The 14,811-nt window shown below is 39.4% G+C and overlaps 1 non-coding gene across 1 annotated transcript; it reads right to left on the reverse strand.

Moving 5' to 3' along the window:
* Nucleotides 1–4,530: 4,530 nt before the first annotated feature.
* TRNAG-CCC lies at nt 4,531–4,603 on the reverse strand. Its single transcript has one exon. It is a non-coding gene; the product is annotated as a tRNA-Gly (tRNA).
* Nucleotides 4,604–14,811: the final 10,208 nt, after the last annotated feature.

Genomic DNA, 14,811 nt, shown 5'->3' on the forward strand with positions numbered 1-14,811 from the left:
GTCTACATGTATATTGTTATAATCCTCACAACATTATGAAGTAGGCACAATTATCCCCATTTCTCAGGTAGGAATAATAAGGAAAGAATGAGTAACTGCTCAAGTCACACAGCTAGTCCAGCAGAATGAGGATTCCCACTCAGGCAACCAGAATCCTTACTCTCCATCATTAAGCTGTACTGATGATAATGATTTAAGTATATTAATAATAATTTTAAATTCCTTAGAATAATAGATTTTAAAATATAAGCAACAATAATAACTAAATTAATTGATGTCTAGCATGGATCAGTGCAGTTCAGTTGCTCGGTTGTGTCTGACTTTTTGTGACCCCAAGGACTGCAGCATGCCAGGCTTCCCTGTCCATCACCAACTACTGGAGCCTACTCAAACTCATGTCCATCACATCAATGATGCCATTGAATCATCTTATCCTCTGTCATCCCCTTCTCCTCCGCCTCCTATATTTCCCAGCATCAGGGTCTTTTCCAATGAGTCAGTTCTTCACATCAGGTGGCCAAAATATTTGAGTTTCAGCTTCAACATCAGTCCTTCCAATGAATATTCAGGACTGATTTCCTTTAGCATGGACTGGTTGGATCTCCTTGCAGTCCAAGGGACTCTCAAGAGACTTCTCCAACAACACAGTTCAAAAGCATCAATTCTTTGGCACTCAGCTTTTTTTATAGTCCAACTCTCACATCCATAAGAGACTACTGGGAAAACCATAGCTTTGACTAGATAGACCTTTGTTGGTAAAGTGATGTCTCTGACTTTTAATATGCTGTCTAGGTTGTCATAGCTATTCTTCCAAGGAACAAGTGTCTTTTAATGTCATGGCTGCAGTCCCCATCTGCAATGATTTTTGAGCCCAAGAAAATAAAGTCTGTCACTGATTACATTGTTTCCCCATCTATTTGCCATGAAGTGACGGGACCAGATGCCATGATCTTAGTTTTCTGAATGTTGAGCTTTAAGCCAACTTTTTCACTCTCCTCTTTCACTTTCATCAAGAGGCTCTTTAGTTCTTCTTCACTTTCTGCCATAAGGGTGGTGTCATCTGCATATCTGAGCTTATTGATATTTCTCTCAGCAATCTTGATTCCAGCTTGTGCTTCATCCAGCTCAGCATGTTGTGTGATATATACTTCATGTAGGTTAAATAAGCAGAGTGACAATATATAGCCTTGACGTACTCCTTTTCCTATTTGGAACCAGTCTGTTGTTCCTTGTCAATTTCTAACTGTTGCTTCTTGACCTGCATACTGATTTCTCAAGAGGCAGGTCAGATGGTCTGGTATCCCATCTCTTTAAGAATTTACCACAGTCAGTTGTGATCCACACAGTCAAAGGCTTTGACATAGTTAATAAAGCAGAAATAGATGTTTTTCTGGAATTCTCTTGCTTTTTTGATGATCCAACAGACGTTGGCAATTTGATCTCTGGTTCCTCTGCCTTTTCTAAAACAAGCTTGAACATCTGGAAGGTGTTCATGTATTGCTGAAGCCTGGCTTGGAGAATTTTGAGCATTCATTACTTTGCTTGTGTGAGATGAGTGCAATTGTGCAGTAGTTTGAGCATTCCTTGGCATTGCCTTTCTTTGGGATTGGAATGAAAACTGACCTTTTCCAGTCCTGTGGCCACTGCTGAGTTTTCCAGATTTTCTGACATATTGAGTGCAGCACTTCTACAGCATCATCTTTTAGGATTTGAAATAGCTCAACTGAAATTCCATCACCTTCTCTAGCTTTGTTCATAGTGATGCTTCCTAAAGCCCACTTGACTTCACATTCCGGGATGTCTGGCTCTAGGTGAGTGATCACACCATCGTGGTTGCCTGGGTTGTTAAGATCTTTTTTGTATAGTTCTTCTGTGTATTCTTGCCACCTCTTCTTAATATCTTCTACTTCTGTTAGGTCCATACCATTTCTGTCCTTTATTGTGCTCATCTTTTCATGAAATGTTCCCTTGGTATTTCTAATTTTCTTGAAGAGATCTCTAGTGTTTCCCATTCTGTTGTTTTCCTCTATTTCTTTGCACTGATCACTGAGGAAGCCTTTCTTATCTCTCCTTCCTATTTTTTAGAACTTTGCATTTAAATGGGTATATCTTTCCTTTTTTCCTTTGCCTTTCCCTTCTCTTCTTTTCACGGCTATTTATAAGGCCTCCTCAGACAACCAGTTTGCCTTTTTGCATTTCTTTATCTTGGGGATGGTCTTGATCACTGCCTCCTGTACAATGTCATGAACTGCCATCCATAGTTCTTCAGGCACTCTGTCTAACAGATCTAATCCCTTGAATCTATTTGTCACTTCCATTGTATAATCATAAGGGATATGATTTAGGTCAAACCTAAATGGTCTAGTGGTTTTCCCTAGTTTCTTCAATTTAAGTCTGAATTTGGCAATAAAGAGTTCATGATCTGAGCCACAGTCAGCTCCCAGTCTTGTTTTTGCTGACTCTATAGGGCTTCCCTATCTTTGGCTGCAAAGAATATAATCAATCTGATTTCAGTACTGACCATCTGGTGATGTCCATGTGTAGAGTCTTCTCTTGTGTTGTTGGATAGAACTCATTAAATTTCCAGGACTGTGCTTTGCACAGGGTATTTTGTCCAATCCTGTTGGCAATCCTCTAAGCTAGATATTATTATGATCCTCACTTCTACAGATGAGGAAACTAAATACATAGATCAATTGTGTTGGTATGGAGTGTAGAGCCCTAAGGAGGAGGAGTGGGATTTGAACTTCGATAGTGTAAATCTAGAATTCGGACTCTTAAAAATACCTCTTTAAAAATTTATTTATTAATTAATGGATAATTGCTTTACAGAATTTTTTTTCTGTCAAACCTCAACATGAATCAGCTGTCAGTTCAGTTCAGTTCAGTTCAGTAGCTCAGTCATGTCCAACTCTATGCCACCCCATGGACCTCAGCACGCCAGTCCTCCCTGTCCATCAACAATTTCCAGAGTTTACCCAAACTCATGTCCATTGCGTCGGTGTTGCCATCCAGCCATCTGATCCTCTATTGTTGTCTTCTCCTGCCTTCAGTCTTTCCCAGCATCAAGTTCTTTTCATATGAGTCAGCTCTTCGCAACAGGTGGCCAAAGTATGGAGTTTCAGCTTCAGCTTCAGTCCTTCCAATGAACACTCAGGACTGACCTCCTTTAGGATGGACTAGTTGGATCTCCTTGCAGTCCAAGGGACTCTCAAGAGTCTTCTCCAACACCACAGTTCAAAAGCATCAATTCTTTGGTGCTCAACTTTCTTTATAGTCCAACTCCCACATCCATACATGACCACTGCAAAAACCATAGCCTTGACTAGATGGACCTTTGTTGGCAAAGTAATGTCTCTGCTTTGTAATATGCTGTCTAGGTTGGTCATAACTTTCCTTCCAAGGAGTAAGTGTCTTTTAATTTCATGGCTGAAGTCACCATCTGCAGTGGTTTTGGAGCCCCCCAAAATAGTTATACATATATCCACTCCCTTTGAACCTCCTTCCCATCTCCTTTCCCATTTTAACCATAGGTTTTTGAGACACCAGGCTTTGTTATTTGAGAAATAATCCACAAGATGTACTTTGCATGTTATTGCATGTTTAGCATCCCTTCTATGCAAGACAAAGAAGGATCAGCCAATGAAACATCATATTAATATTTTAATATGATGGGGAAAGCTCTTAAAATAGCAGCAATGAGAGACAATGTGCAATGAGAACTGATGCTGGAGTACTAGAGTGCTAGCCATAAATCCTATAGGAATGGAGGAAGAGGAAATGGATGGGAGCATGTTAGAACTATGAAGACATGACAGAGGAGGCAGTCGACCTTCTCTATCTCCCGATTCATTCACTTAAACTGGGTTAATGCCCAAACTGAATTAACTTCATCAGAAAAGCAGTGGGACAATTTGCTCAGTTCTGGTTTCTCCGTGATGGATTCCAGTTGCCCTGGCTGAAATCTTTAGCCACTGGTAAACTTCTGTCAATGGGCAGTTGGGAAACTGATCCTGAACTCCTGTGACAGCAATTCAATTTCTCTCTGAAGTTAACTGGCTGAAACGTTAGTGTGCATGGGAACACCTGGGGAACTCATTGCCTGAGAGTCTTTCTCAGTCAGTTTGGGATGACTCAGAAAAGCTTATGTTTCTTCCCTGGTAGTTCAATCAGTTAAGAATCCACCTGCAATGCAGGAGATCAGGGTTTGATCCCTGGGTTGGGAAGATTCCCTGGAGAAGGAAGTGGAAACCCACTCCAGTATTCGAGCCAGGAAAATCCCATGGACAGAGGAGCCTGGCTGGCTACAGTCCATGGAGTCACAATAGTTGGACATGATTGAGTGACTGAACCACCACCAAGAAATAACAATCATGTTTCTGAATCCTCAGGTTGTACTCAGGACACTGAAAAAAATTCAAAGTTATTTTCACATACTGATGGTGAAGAAATCCCTTTTGTTAAGGGTTTTGTGTTTTTATATTTTTTACTATTTACTTATTTGGCTGCATGGCTTGTGGGGGATCTTAGTTCCCTGGCTGGGGATCGAAACCAGGCCTCCAGCATTGGGAGTGTGGAGTCCTAACCACTGGACTACCACGGAAGTCCCCCGTTACATCTTTTTCTAGAACCCTTCTATGGCAGGCATTGTGCTAGGTGATTGAGATCTAGTGATAAGCAAGGGGGGCAGGTTCCCACTCTCAGGAAGCAGCAAGATAAATATTTTTACTTAATTTGACTCTGGTTAATGCTGTGAAGGAAACATTCAGTGCTATGAAAATTTATGAAAGGGGACGTCGCCTAGCCTGGAAAATGACACAGTTCTGCATCTCAATTTCTTCACTTGAAATATGGGAAGGATATTTCCTGCTTCACGTAATTGTTGTGAAGAGATCCAATGAGTGAATGTATGAATGAAAATGAGATATAAAAATTAAAAATACATACATTTTTAAAAATTAGCACAATTTCTAGGAAATGCTAACATCCCTGATAATCTGTTTCAAATCTGACTTTACCATACACCAGTAATCTGCACAGACTTGTTACTTTCTAGATACTAAAAATCTTGGTAGGTGGCTGATAATGGCTATAAGGACTTCTGGTCAGAGGAAAGGCTCTATATAGGAAGGAAGTTTGAATAAAAAGGTAAAAATGATAGTCTTTCCCTTTCTATTCCTGAATCCATGTTGCTTGAAAAAAAAAATCTTGCATTTTATGAGCTTCAGTATATTCATGTCATTTAGTTGTATTTCATAAGTCATCCAAGAGCATACTTACATGTCACCCAATAATTTTTTAAATCTTTTAAAAAATTAATCAAAAAAATTTTTTTTATTTAAAAATATGTGTTTCACCACTCCGAGAAACAAGTATGATCTTAGATCCTCCAGCAGGAATTGAACCCGCACCCCCTGCAGTGGAAGCTGGAATGGGTTGCCATTTCCTTCTCCAGGGGATCTTCCCGCCTTTGGGATTGAACCTGTGTCTCCTGCATTGACAGGCAGATTCTTTACCACTGAGCCACCTGGTAAGCCTTTCAAATTTTATACATATAAAATTAAAAAAAAAATATATATATATATATATATTTTTTTTTAAAAACATTCTCTGATGAAACATCTTTGATTATACATTTTGAATTCAGGATTTTAACATGTCTGGCAGTCAGAAATGTCCCAGAAGGCAACAAGATTCATGTCCCTATATTTTATAACTTCATGTTCAAGTTCTGTAGCCAATCTAAGTATTTTTTTCTTGAGGGTAATTAAATATTATTACAGAGGCTACTTCTGCCTAAAATAATTTCTTAAACTTGGAATTCATTTACTATGAATTCAGCTAGAGAAACAGAGGGTTCAAGTTCCCCAAAGCCCAGATTTCCACATATGTACTTTATTCTTTTAATGATGAAAGAAATAAAACCCTTTGTACTTTTAAACAGAAGAAGCTTGGGCTTTTAAATTGCAGGGTCCTTTTTATGGCTACATTAAGGCATTCTGCTGAAATCTACCTTAGTTATAGGGCCTGGTTTATGGTTGAGAATAATAACCAGCATAGTAGAAGAAAAAAGAAAGCGAGAGAGACATAGTTTATACTCACATTTAAATGGTTTATTGCAGCAATCTTTCAATTTGGGTTTATGAAAAAAGTTTTTTGCTTAAGCTCTGTTGCTAATGTCTATGTGTATTTGTATCTATAACCATCAGTCAAGGAGATCTTTCTTGGGTTTCTATTGAAGTTCTCTTTTTTTTTCTTTAAATAAATGTATGCATATATATATATATATATATACCTAAAACCAGATTTCTGGGTATGAGTTCACAAAGGAAAAGTTTGAGCTTTCACAAAGTTTCTCTTCGAGAAAACACAATACTTATTTCATCTCATCTTTGGATCCTACACTGCCACTGGGATCCTTTGATACCAAGTAAGAAAAGGAAATGCTTAAAAAATGCCCAAGGCTCTCCCTCCCTCGGTTTATTTACTTTTTCTCTCCATTTTCCTTCTGGCCCCACTGTGATTTTGGTGATGGCTGATTCAGGGCAAGGATGATGTCAAGCTGCTGTCAAGCCAATTGCCTAGACAAAGAAGAATTAACATGTTCTCCCTTCAAAATGATTGATTCCACGGCTCCACATTCATCATCTGGCTCATCATGGCCGGCTCTTCTCAGCCCATTGCAGGGTGACCTTGTTAGCACGGCTCTGCCCTTCCTCCCGCAGCGGCTGCCTGGAGGATCTGTATGTGTGGTGTCGGCTAATGAGGGTCTGAGTCATCCAGTTAGGCGCTCACCTTCCCCGCCATCAGGCCCGGAAGCCCTGGAGGAAGGCGAAGGGCTCACACTTAGACATGTGTCCACGGGCAAAAGGGGAATGGCCTCATCTTTTCACTGAGATCATCACAAGACCTGTGCTGAATGGTTGCCAGACAGTGAAAAGGCCCCGAGCCGGTGGTAAATTCACCAACTATCTAGGGGTACATTTATCATCAAAGACTGCCTGCTTTGCAGACTGTAATGTGTGCATACCCTTAGCAGGAGACGTAGCCCCAGAAGAACACAGTCTGTGTCCCTGGAGCATCTGTTTTATTATACTGGGAGATTTAAAGCCTTTTAAAGAAAACTAATGGTGTTTGGTGTCTGATGCCAACGTTGGATAAATCTTACAGGTGAAATAAGGAAACTTGAACAAAATTTTGCTCTTGGGTGAGGCCCTCATATTCCTTCTCTTAAACTTCTCCCCCAACCCCCACCTCCAAACTTTTCCCTCTCCCCTGCTGCCCTGGGTACTTCAATGGGGAAGTCTGAACAGAACATTCTAAGATAGTGTTTTCCAAACAGTGGGTCATGACCCACTCGTGGATTGTGAAAATAAATGTAGTGGGTCACAAATAACATTTTAAAAATGAAGTAAAATAGAACCCTTAGGTTGCAGTGAAATGCGTTCCTTATTGGGATCATGGTAAAAAATGTTTCAAAGCTCCTGCCCTAAGTGATAAATCTCTGTAACTTCTTCCTATATATAATATAATCACTGAAAAAATCCTGAAGATGATTAAAGCAAATATTTTATAATGACTAACATTGGCCATATCTGATGATGAACGGGAGCAACAGGAAATTACAAGCTTACCCTAACCTCAGCCTTACTATCTTGTTTTTTTGTTTTTTCTTCCTTAAAGCAACCTCTAAGCTGTCCATTTCTCCATGGTGGAGAATGTAAGTGATTTGGGGCATGGTGTGTGTGTGTGTATAAGACTATTTAATCTGGCTCCTATGGAGAGGAAAGCACACTACTAGAGAATGAAATCTTTGGATATAGTCTTCTATTTTACCACTTTTCAGTTACATGTCCTCTTTAAAAAGTTTGACATGTAAAATTGTTTGGACATTGGCATCCAAGGCATGTATTTTTTTTTCCAGATGTCCTGCTTATTTATGTATTTCTTTTTAAACCTGTATATATAACTCAAACACTCAGGAATATTGGTGTATGTTCGAATCATCTGTTTCTATGACCTTTGCCTTTATTGATTTACTTTCCTTTTCTTTATTTTTAATGTTGCCTTTGAGAGTAAAGTCATTTTTCTTCTGCAATAGTAGGCAAATGGTGACTTTGCTGTTAAGAAAGAGAAATTTTGATAAGGAAAAAAACGATGGGCTCCATAAGGTATTTTAAAAACAAAAACCTATGCAGAGAGCAACGAGACATAAACATTGTTTACTTCTATCATGAAAACAAAAGTTATAGAGCAGGAACCAAAAATGATATCAATAACAGCTAACATTTATTTGCACTTAACCATAATGCTGGGCTTCCCTGGTGACTCAGATAGTAAAGAATCTGCCTGCAATGCAGGAGACTCGAGTTCCATCCTTGGGTCGGGAAGATCCCCTGGAGAAGGAAATGGCAACCCACTCCAGTGTTCTTGCTTGGAGAATTCCAGGACTAGGAACCCAGCGGGCTATCCATGGAGTCACAAAGAGTTGGACACGACTGAGTGACTAACACTTTCACATCATAGTGCTAGTTATTGTACCTAGCACTGTTCTAAGCAATTTAGAGGCATTACCTCATTTAATTCTCACAACAAACTTTAAGTAAAAGACACTAATATTATCCCAATTTTTCTGAAACTGAACTGAGATATAGAGGGGTTAAGTAGTTAGACCAAAGTGCTATAAGTAATGAGCAAGGATTTCAAAAAGTTCCAATGACTCCCCTGGCCTCCTTCCCAACTGCTGACTCCTTGCTAAGAGTTAATCACTATACCCCGTGCCTCCCCTACAGAAGTAAATAATGCAAATAACAGTATTTCTCATATTCAACTCAGCAAATATTTGTTGACTGCCTACCAAGTGCCAGGGTCTATGCTCAAAGCTAGGAATATACTGATCAGTTGAGTCAGAGATAGTAAATCTATCGGGTATAGTAAAATATGCAAAGATATGTATATTTTCTAGGCTCAATTCCAATCATAGTTCTCTGTGAACTATGTAAGTGACTGGGAGGGAGGAATGGGGAGGAAAGGTACATTCTGTGAAGGCGCTTTTAAGAATTTTAGTGTAGCAGCCATTCAAAAGTGCATCACAAATTAATTTTGCAGCCAGCATCCAGTTTCTCCTAGACATTATCTCTCAGAAGAATTATAAGTTGATGGAATTTTACAGCTTATTTGCTTAGCTTTATTACTGTATTGAAGTGGTTAATAAGCTAGCTAATTTTTTTTCTTTTAATACAATCTCGTTCCCTTGTCTGGGGAAACTTGAGTGTAACAGCAGCAAGGAAAGACTCCAGTGAGTTTCTTTAATCATCCTTCTAAGCGGCACGGGTTTCTTCACCAAAAAACACAGGCCCACTTGGTTTCCTCCTTTTTACTCCATTCCTATTCAATGGTGCAATAGTCCTTTTAATGGTGTGTAGTCCCAGGGAAGGGGTTTCCCAGGTGGCACGGTGGGAATCTGCCTGCCAATGCAGGAGACGCAAGAGACTCAGGTTTGAACCCTGGGTTGGGAATTTCCCCTGGAGGAGGAAATGGCAACCTGCTCCAGTATTCTTGCCTGGAAAATTCCACGGACAGAGGAGCCTGGCAGGCTACAGTTCATGGGGTTGCAGAGAGTTGGACACGACTGAGCACACATGGTCCTAGGGAGATACTGTATCGCCTTTTGCATTCCTAGACAAATTATTTCCCCATGAACACTTTAGCATCGCCGAGCTGGTGCAAAGTGTAAGACACAGCAGACAGAATGCAGTTTCTGGGGTCAACAGACTTGGGGTTGAATCCAGTTCTGCCTCCTCTTTAATAGCTGTTGACTTTCCACGTTGCCAAACTTTTATTTTAAAATCCTTACAACATATTTCAGCCCACCCCCCTCCCCAAATGTGAAGGGAATGATATAATGATTACCCATATGCTCAATTCTCAGATTAAAAATAAAGCATGGCAATGAAATGAAAGCTCTTCTGGGTACTTTCACCCCATTTTCAACTCCACTACAAAAGAATCATGTTATATTATTTATTTATTTATTTATTTATTTGATTGCTCGGGTCTTCCTTGCTGCACATGGTCTTTCTCTAGTTGTAGCAAGTGGGGGCTACTCTTGGTTGCGGTACATGGGCTTCTCACAGCAGTGGCTCTCTTGTTTCTGGGCACAGACTCTAGGCCCTAAGGCTTCAGTATTTGCACCACATGGGCTTGAGAGCTCTGGTTCAGTAGCTGTGGCACACGGGCTTAGCTGTTCCACAGCATGAGGAATCTTCCCAGACCAGGGTTCGAACCCATGTCCCCTGCATTGGCAGGTGGATTCTGATCCACGGTACAATCCAGGAAGTCTGAGAATCATTTTAAATTTGGTGCTTGTTATTCCTATCCATATTCTTAAACATTTACTATATCTGCATTTGTGTCTAGGGTGTATGTATATTGTTTGGCAGGATTTTAAATAAAATAGTTAGATTATGTTATCCTGGGGATATCCTCTGTAACTGCTTTTTTTAAAAAAAAATAATAACTTAAAATTTTTATTTACATTTGGCTGTGCTGGGTCTTGTTGCTGCTCAGGCTTTTCTCTAGTTGCAGCAAGCGGGGCTACTCTTCATTGTATTGTGCAGGCTTCAGATTGCAGTGGCTTCTTTTGTCATGGAGCACAGGTTGCAGAGCACCGAGCTTCAGTAGTTGTGGCATGCAGGCTCAGTAGTTGAGGTTCCGGGCTCTAGAGCATAGGCTCAATAGTTGTGGCCAACAGGCTGAGTTGCTCCACGGCATGTGGGATCTTCCTGGATCAGGGGTCAAACACAAGTCTCCTTCTTTGGTGGATGGATTCTTTACCACTGAGCCACCAGGGAAGCCCCAGTGATTGCTTTTTAAATTCAACTTTCTGTTTAGAAGATTTATTTATCATATAAACTCTTTGAATCTTAGTTTCTTTCTCTATACAAGGAGCACAGTAGACACATTGCATAAGGTTGCCATGAGATCTTAATAAAATAAAAGATTAAAAAACAAGGATTTACTATATAGCACATGGAACTACCTTCAGTATCTTGTAATGACCTATAAAGGAAAAGAATCTGAAGATATACACCTGAAACTAACAAAATATTGTAAATCAATTATAGCTAAATAAAAAAAAATTTTTTAATTGGAACAGATGAATGGATTAAGAAGATGTGGTATATTCAAAGAATGGACTACTACTCAGCCATCCAAAAGAATGAAATTTTGCCATTTGCAAAAACATGGGTAGACTTGGAGGGTATTATGCTAAGTGAAATAATTTAGACAGAGACAGACAAATACTGTATGAAATCACTTATATGTGGAATCTAAACAATATAACAAACTAATGAATATAAGAAGAAAGAAGCAAACTCACAGACTCACAGAAAACAAGCTAGTGGTTACCAGCAGGGAGAGGAAAGGGGGTAAGGGAAAATAGGAATAGAGGATTAAGAGGTATAAACTATTATGTACAAAAGAAGCTACTAGGATATACTGCACAATACAGGGGATAGAGACAATATTTTACAGTAACTATAAATATTGTATAGCTTTGAAAATTGTGAATTACTATATTGTACAGCTGTGACTTCTATTGTTCATCAACTATACTACAATCAAAAAGATTTTAAAAATAACATAGGCTGTGAATGGCAGAGTATTTTGTACATGGTACATACTTAACAGAGTGCCATTTCCTTTTCATTCCTCATGAAACAGTGTTCTACATGTGACAATCAGAGGAAGCAACCACTCGGCTTGCTCAGCTGTCACATTCACATTACAGTCTGCCACTAAACATTCCCATTGATCTCAAAATGGTCCCACAAAGGACAGCCAGGTTGATGATAAGTGTTAACATCTAATGTTTCCTGAGAGAACCCAGCTAACCATGCTGCTTTACATACTTACAGTAGTCATAATTTTCTTCCAGTTTTCAAAATCAGAGTTGGATATCTGAATGTGGAACATATAAGAGCATCATTCAAGGGCATGTTATATATATGCAACACTCCGAAGATTCCATGTGAATCATCTCTGATGACAATGTAGAAACATAAACAAACAGGAGTGTGATTTAATGTATTTCACTTCTATTTTCCCTCAGTCTATTCTTTCCACACTCTTGTGTACAATTCTCTATTTTTGTTATTTTAATTGCTTCTGCTAAAGCAAACATATTGCAGAATTGCCAGTTGCCTTATAAATTATTCAAATCATGCACTGCTTTCACTGAGATGGTTTTAGTTTTTCTGGAATCCCAACAAATTTCAATCAATCATTCACACTATAAAAATGTGGTAGTTTAGAAGTCTTTGAATAATTTGTCTGAGTTTTAAGGTTTCTTCTATAACATTTGGTCTGTTGGCTGAAGTGATGTCTACACAATGTCAAAACAGGTGGTAATTCAACCATTTCAGTACAAACTGCTGTCGTTTTGCAAGGGAAATACAGACAGGGTGGGGGAATCAAATTGATTTTTGAGTTTTGTACAGAGTAAGCAACTGATTTATGAATGAAATATTTTGCTTTTCTCCAGATTATTTATTTGTTGTGTAAATGTAGGCACAATTGTGGAGAACACAAACAATTACTTGCAATAAATAGCATTGAAAAAAGAGAAATTCTTGCAATCTCAATATAGCAAAACAAGATGAATCACATACTGATGGTAACTTTTGGTGGGAGGAACAGAGGTTGTACTTCAAAGGTATTATTTCCTAAGTGAACTTGACCTCCAAGGAAAAGCCAGCACCTAGGGAGAAAAGGAAAGATATACCCATTTGAATGCAGTTTCAAGAAGTAGCAAGGAGAGATAAGAAAGCCTTCCTCAGTGATCAGTGCGAAGAAATGGAGGAAAATAACAGAAAGGGAAAGACTAGAGACCTTCAAGAAAATTAGAGATACCAAGGGAACATTTCATGCAAAGATGGGCTCAATAAAGGGCAGAAATGGTATGGACCTGACAGAAGCAGAAGATATTAAGAAGAGGTGGCAAGAATGCACAGAACTGTACAAAAAAGATCTTCACGACCCAGATAATCATGATGGTGTGATCACTCACCTAGAGCCAGACATCCTGGAATGTGAATTCAAGTGGGCCTTAGGAAGCATCACTACGAACAAAGCTAATGGAGGTGACGGAATTCCAGTGGAGCTATTTCAAATCCTAAAGGATGATGCTGTAAAAGTGCTGCACTCAATATGCCAGCAAATTTGGAAAACTCAACAGTGGCCACAGGACTGGAAAAGGTCAGTTTTCATTCCAATCCCAAAGAAAGGCAATGCCAAAAAATGCTCAAGCTACTGCACAATTGCATTCATCTCACACACTAGTAAAGTAATGCTCAAAATTCTCCAAGCCAGACTTCAGCAATACATGAACCATGAACTTCCAGATATTCAAGCTTGTTTTAGAAAAGGCAGAGGAACCAGAGATCAAATTGCCAACATTTAATGGATCATTGAAAAAGCAAGAGAATTCCAGAAAAACATCTATTTCTGCTTTGTTGACTATGCCAAAGCCTTTGACTGTGTGGATCACAATAAACTGTGGAAAATTCTTAAAGAGATGGGAATACCAGACCACCTGACCTGCCTCTTGAGAAATCTGTATGCAGGTCAGGAAGCAACAGTTAGAACTGGACATGTAACAACAGATTGGTTTCAAATCGGGAAAGGAGTATGTCAAGGCTGTATATTGTCACGCTGCTTATTTAACTGATATGCAGAGTACATCATGAGAAATGCTGAGCTGGATGAAGCACAAGCTGAAATCAAGATTACTGGGAGAAATATCAATAACCTCAGATATGCAGATGACACCACCCTTATTGCACTTCTTCACTTATAAAGTGAAGAAGAACTAAAGAGCCTGTTGATGAAAGTGAAAGAGGAGAATGAAAAAGTGGCTTATAGCTCAACACTCAGAAAACTAAGATCATGTCATCTGGTCCCATCACTTCATGGAAAATAGATGGAGAAACAATGGAAACAGTGTCAGACTTCATTTTTCTGGGCTCCAAAATCACTGCAGATGGTGACTTCAGCCATGAAATTAAAAGACGCTTCCTCCTTGGAAGGAAAGTTATGACCAACCTAGACAGCATATTAAAAAGCAGAGACGTTACTTTGCCAACAAAGGTCCATCTAGTCAAGGCTATGGTTTTTGCAGTGGTCATGTATGGATGTGAGAGTTGGACTATAAAGAAAGCTGAGCACCAAAGAATTGATGCTTTTGAACTGGGTGTTGGAGAAGACTCTTGAGAGTCCCTTGGACTGCAAGGAGATCCAACCAGTCCATCCTAAAGGAGATCAGTCCTGAGTGTTCATTGGAAGGACTGATGTTGAAGCTGAAACTCCAATACTTTGGCCACCTGATGCAAAGAGTTGACTCATTTGAAAAGACCCTGATGCTGGGAAAGATTGAGGGCAGGAGGAGAAGAGGATGAAAGAGGATAAGATGGTGGATGGCATCACCAACTCAGTGGACATGAGTTTGGGTAAACTCTGGGAGTTGTTGATGGACAAGGAGGCCTAGCGTGTTCCAGTCCATGGGATGGCAAAGATCAGACACAACCAAGTGACTGAACTGAACTGAACTGATCCTATAATGTGAAATACCCAGGATGGCAGTTGTGTGTAAATCTAATTAATAACTTATCTAAAAATCCTACTTACACAACTGATTAAAGATGATGCTGGTCATCTGATTAAAGCAAAACACTCTTATCTCTAAATTATACACATAGGCAGAGAAGGTAGTTATTAAGAAGATAATGCGTAAAGCACCAATTGGTAGTA

This window comes from Cervus elaphus, chromosome 3 (genome assembly GCF_910594005.1).
Source record: "Cervus elaphus chromosome 3, mCerEla1.1, whole genome shotgun sequence".
NCBI classification, from domain to species: domain Eukaryota; kingdom Metazoa; phylum Chordata; class Mammalia; order Artiodactyla; family Cervidae; genus Cervus; species Cervus elaphus.